The sequence below is a fragment of the Triticum aestivum genome, chromosome 5B (assembly GCF_018294505.1).
Source record: "Triticum aestivum cultivar Chinese Spring chromosome 5B, IWGSC CS RefSeq v2.1, whole genome shotgun sequence".
NCBI lineage: Eukaryota > Viridiplantae > Streptophyta > Magnoliopsida > Poales > Poaceae > Triticum > Triticum aestivum.
The window spans coordinates 365,601,506-365,607,755 of NC_057807.1; the positions used below are offsets into that span (position 1 = coordinate 365,601,506).

General features: G+C 44.8%; 1 long non-coding RNA gene across 1 annotated transcript; it reads right to left on the minus strand.

Annotated features, from left to right (window-relative positions):
* LOC123111886 (uncharacterized) lies at positions 1–563 on the minus strand. The gene is made up of 3 exons (XR_006454861.1): positions 364–563; positions 152–266; positions 1–74 (listed from the first exon to the last, which is right to left on the minus strand). It is a non-coding gene; the product is annotated as an uncharacterized lncRNA (long non-coding RNA).
* Positions 564–6,250: the final 5,687 nt, after the last annotated feature.

Sequence of the window (6,250 nt, forward strand, 5' to 3'; positions counted from 1 at the left end):
CCACATCTGTCCGCCAAGACAACGAAGGAAGGATTGAAGACCGGACTTGCTCATGGAATGACAAGAGATCAGATCTGACCATGGAACCAATGAAGAATGAGAGACTGAATTAGATAGCGTGAACAATGGTAGAAAGATGCTTGAACCTGACCACAGTGGTGATGGGGAGAAGAACGAGCACCTAGATCTAGGCATCGAGAGGATGAAGGCATCCCCTGTTGTCGATGAGACCAGATCTGAACATGGGGATGACCTGAAGACCAAATCTAGAAATCGAGAGGATGAAGGTATCCTCTATTGCCGATGAGACCAGATCTAAATGTGGGGACAACGTGGAGACCAGATCTGGCCATTACCGATTACCTGCGGTACCAGATCTAGATACATGGAGGACAGGGAAGGCGCCGGCGGTGTTTCAACAATGAAACAAAGGAGGGTCGATACTTTGGAGGATGGTGGGGAAGATAGAAGTGGGTGTGATGTTTTCGAGAGGGGGGTGGCACATTGGAGGTATGAGTCATGCTGGAGGAGAACTCTTTGGGGATGAAAGATATTTGTGTGAGTGGCTGCCATAGTTATTTGTAGAGGCATGTCCACACTCCAACACATGGTTTATATGTGTCAGATGTTTTTTGGTCACCACGCGCCTACAAATTAATCCATCAGTGCCCAATGTCATGTGTTGTCTTGGGTAATTAGGAAAGGGACGACCCCAAGCAACATTATAAAATAAAAATAATAAAGACCATTACTTTTGAACGTCGTTGCACTGTTAGCACATCGAAAGAAGGACGAGAAATAGTATCCACCCACGGACACTGAATGTGAAGGAATGGGTCTAACCACAACAACAAGGACTAATATGGTCTCGTGGATGACGAAGGAAGGATGAACATCCAGATCTAGATATGAAGAGGACGAGGCACGCGACACAACAAAAAAAAGACACATCCATGATGATACCCATTTGTGATAGTATGTCATGTTTTCTGTCACCCATGTCATCTGTGACAGTTTTATGGTAGAATCAAGTTAGTCGTACATGTGATGTCGTAGATGTGTTACATGACAATGATCACTTTTGTCCATGGAAGTGTGCACTTCCATGATAGAAAATAGCGTGTCATAGAAGTGTTTTATTAAGGGTATCCAACACGTGGCAACCCTTGTAACAGGTCGTCGTTAAGCTATCAAGTGTAGGTTCCAGATCCGACACCTGTTAACAACATCGACCATTGATGATCCTCCACTTGTAGTCTTCTCATTCACCAATGGGATCATGTGTCTGCTCCTCATTGGAACAAGTATCACCCATCCAATGGATGATGCGCGCCTATGCCATATAGACATGCGACACAACACAACAATGCACGTTTTGTTAAAAATGTTGGCTCAATCAAAGGCCTACTTGAGGCCCACTTGACGTAGTCAAAAGTTGGCAGGCTAGCCCATGATAGGCCTTCTAATGACCTGCTTGCATATAGCCCATTTATGGCTCGGGTCTACATGACCCATTAGAACCTATGGGGATTCAGCCCATTACAGGAACGTGAGTCATTCATCACTAATTATTATGCCCCATTGATAATTACATGTCATTAAAGGCCCATGGTGTAATTGGGCCCATTTACGGTCCATTACCTCTTTTGGCCTGTTAATGTCGCATTGTGTCCTTTGTCCATACGCGGCCCGATGTGCCTTTTGGCCTGTTTATAGCCCATGGTGTCCTTCGGCCCATTTATGGCCCGAGGTGTCTTTCCGCCTGTTAATGGCATGTGGTGTCACTTGAACCATTTAGGGCTCAATGTGTCTTTCGGACTATTAACGACATGTTGTGTCCTTGGCCCATTTGTGAACCAATGTCTCTTTCGAGCCATTGATGGCCAGGGGTATCATTTGGGACATTTATGACATGGGATGTATTTCGGCTTGTTAATGTCTCGGCGTGTCTTTGGACCATTTACTACCTCGCGTGTCTTTTGGCCTGTTAAAGCCTTGTGGTATGTTTGAAACCATTTACGGACAGGGGTCACTTTCGGCCCCTTAATGACACTTGATATTTATAACCCATTTATGGCCGGCAGTGCTTTCAGCCCATTACGGCTCGTGATGCATTTTGGCTCATTTCTAGCCCTCATGCCTTTCAGTCCGTATGCAACCATAGTTTAATTTCGGCCCATTTGCAACCCATGAGGTTTGTACCGTTAACCCCTTTCAGCCTATTGACAACCCATGGCGCTTTTGGCCCGTTAACAGGTTATGGTGCTTTTGTCCTGCACTACAAACTTTGCTCTGTTTTGTGACGCTTCACTTGTATCACATATAACCCATTTTCGTCACAGAAAATACGCTGGTGACGTTTTTCGGTCGTCACCCCACCATCACCGAAGCGCCGCCATAGAAATTAAATTTTTGACAATACCACTTTTTTGTCATGCGAGATTGCATTTTAGGTGACGGCCTGAAATGTCATCAATGGCCATTTTCGGTGATGGCCCAGAAAGTCACGTATGATAGCCCAATCTATCACCTAAGATCTTTTTGGCGATGATGATCCTGTCACCGGTAATCAGTCCACGGGTTTGACCAGTCAAAGATTCTAACAGGTGGGGCCAGAAGTTGTTGATGTGGCTTCTTCCATGTAGGTCTGCCATGGATTTTATCGCCAACGGTCCTGTTAGTAATAACTCATCATCTGTTTGACCTATCAACACTGCAGACATATGGGCCTAGAAAATGCTGACGTGGGTGCTTACAATTGGGACCAGGCATCATTTTTTCGGTGACGATGTGTCATATGACCGGTCCACGGTTCTGACATGTGGGCCCATTGTTGTGCTGACGTGGATGTTGGCAGACGGGTCCATACGTGGGTGACATGGCTTCTTACATGTGGGACCATACGCTTGTGACGCAGTTCATAATCATCATAGTATTCAGGCGCGGTCAGTTTGTATTATATTGCAATTCGCGGTCACATTTGATACAATGTTGATTTTTTAATAAATTTAATATGAATTCATGCAAAATTTGAAATTTAACCCAAATTCAGCACTCAATGCTTTTAGTAAACCGTAAACTTCACAATTTCCAAACAGACTATCTAAGACATTACAATAGCCAACCATGGGACACAACCGCAAAATGAAATTAGACACATATGACTTAGTTTGATTGCTCACATCTCATAGGATGCTGGCGACATAGTCTAGACGATGAACTTTAGCAATCCATCAATATTATCAAGCCTCTTTTCGAGATCCAAGGTTTTCACTTCTTCCGCTTTCTTGACGAGGTCAAGTTCTTCTTGTTTGCCCTATAGTGGAAATGTTCATTGATTCAAGACGGTTATGCAGATATAATATTCCCAATTTCAGACTTTCAATTTCAGCCAGTTGCTCTAACAGGGCCCTCTTGACACCCTCTAGAACTTTTTCTGTGCTCTGCAAGGGTTATCTTCACAAATTCTTGGCCATGATGCGTATCTGGCACGAGATGCTTCACAGCTTCATGTTCTATCTCACGCTCTTCTAGGGCATTAGCCACAACTTGAAATTGTAGCTGCTTCCATGCCAAAGCCTTCTTCATATCATCTACTTCGTCATGCTTGTTTACCATGGCGTGGTTCACGACTTCTGGTTGTTCCTGCTGCACTGCAAGGGCATTGATGACCGCATCAGGTTATTGTTTCTAGGGCCAAACACTTGTAGTATTGTCATCATTTGAGAATCCTAAGTTTTCCTACATACAAAATTTATAGAGGTTACAATATATACAATAATTCCAAGTTGTACATGCATCTACCAGAGTGTACAGTGGTTGGGTCAAGAATGGCAGTCTTACGAATTAAGGAAGTGCTTACAGAAAGAGTTCAACTACTCACTAGTTGACCCCGCTTTCTCTTCGATGTGCTTGAGCTTGGGGGTGCATCTGAAGTTAGAGACATGAGTTTTTCAAACTCTTCATGTACCATTTGTATACCCTTAGTCACTACTTCAAGTTGATGATGATAGTTTGCCTACCATAATGTAGTTGAAGACATTAGACTGCAGGCAATTTACATTATGTATGCACTATTACAGCAAGTAAACATATTCTAACCATAGATGCAGAGCTTGCAATAACAATGTCCTTTACATCTGTAACAGTGGCCAGATCTACATCTTTTTGTTCACTTTTAGGGTCACTGTCATGGCCTATCAGCTCTTCTTGGTGGTTCAGAGAGTGAACAAGACCTCTGATATCTAAGAACATTGGGAAATCTATGAGACGACCGAGAAAGCAAGGTACAAAGTTAGAAAACTCTTCGTTTTGATACAAGTTATTCTTTTCATTTCTTCACTAATGTTCTCCCACCTCGTTGGTAACATCTCAGCATCTGCTGCGCAAAGATTATCACTTGTTGAAAATAGGTACAATACGAGACAAAGATAATTTTAAATATTCATGTCACAATGATTTAACTATCACGTACTTACATTAGAATGAAGGAAATGAAATAGTAATAAGAACCCTAGCCAGATTGACCCTCATGCTTAGCCCGAATAAGAACACCAAATTATAAATGTTGTAAAAATAACAACAACTTTCACATAAAAAGTAACTTGATGCGCGGGCCGATTAGGATTGAGATAATAATGTGGTAGACATACCATGTGAGCAGACGGGCCTGAGCGGAATGCCGTCGGTCGGGTGCGCCTCCATGGTAACCAAACGATTTGAGGTGGCGATGCGAGAACGACTAGCTGGGAGTTGATCGGATCTATAGGTGAAGAGGGAGAGATAGGAGGAGACGCCTTCTTTCTTTGATGGGGAGGAGGCTGGTGTTGAAATAAGAGGCACGATTTGGTGAGGTTTGGGGTTAGTTTTGCGAGGCGTTCCAAAACGATGAAACATGCACGTGAATGGTCTAAGATCCAAGAAATGAACTAGTAATCGGTATATTGTCAACATGGATTAGATGATAACAAAAGCATCTTGTGAGATCGTACCGACTAAATCAGAGGAAGATGTACTCAAAGAACTATAGCTAGAATGACATGCAGTGTTAACCAGAATGAGAGCCATAACTTTTTTTATTATTCATAAAAACAAGACCACAAATAGAACTCGTCGATTAGGATGAGATCTTAGGGTAGTTTTACCAGTAGAGCAGATGGGTCCAAGCCAAACCCGTCCTCATGAGTGCCTCCCTCACCAAAGATTTGTGGCCATAGTTAGCAAGATCCACCGACGGGGAAGGAGGATTTGGAGGCAATGAGAGAAAGAGAGAGAGGGAGAGAGAGAGAGGGGGGGAGAGGGTGGTATATAGGAGGGGGTGGCTCTTTTTATTTGAAGGGATGTGGTTATTGTGGAAAAAAGAAGTGGTATCAATGTGAGGAGGGTTGGGGTTAGGTGGGCGCACAGGCATTCAAAAAGGAGTGGATGGAAGGGAAAATTTAAGGGAACGCTAAATAGGGGAGGCAAGGATAAATTTGAGGTATATTTATGTGACAGCATGTGACTCACATAATGTGTTCACATAGAGTAGTAACAAGTACCTCGCTTGTTTAAGGTGAGACCAACAGTGCACAATCATTTTGTTCGTGCATGTAACTTCAAGAAAGCACATTCATCATGTGAAGTGTCACTGTTGGTGTTCTGGGAATGGGGGTCCCCAGACTTGCCTGCCTGCGGCCTGCGGCGTGGCTCAAGTGGGGGCCCTGTGCGGCCCAGCTTCATCAGCTCAAGCTCAAGACCCTCGCGAGGGGCCAAGCCTCGCGGGGCGGACGACAGGAAGGTTCCTCAGGCGCAACCTCATCAGGCAGGCTTGCGAGGAGGTGGAGAGATCAAGGCAGGGTACCTCGTGAGGAGCCCGTGACACAAGCCGTGACGATCGAGACCAGGCGGGCGCCAGGCGGGCGCCGGCCTGGGCAGTGTCCTTGTTTCCCCTTTGGTGCAAAGGGGGCAAGCACAAGCCAAGGCATCATGCAAAGGTCACCGTTTCGGTGCAACAAGATCAAGACCAATAGAGCGGCAGGAAGGAGGTCATCGTGGAGCCCAGGACGGCATCATCGTCAGAGCCTTTGGCAGCCGAAGACCAACTTTAGTCAGGATAAGTGTACTAGATGTTCCCCTTCAAAATGGCCAATTGTTGGCGCCCTTTCCGCTCATTATTTGGGAAGGGGCCCAGGGCCTCCCTCTATAAATATAGCTAGCCACTACAGGCAGAGGGGATGGATCGATGGGGATATCGATCTAGAGAGAACCT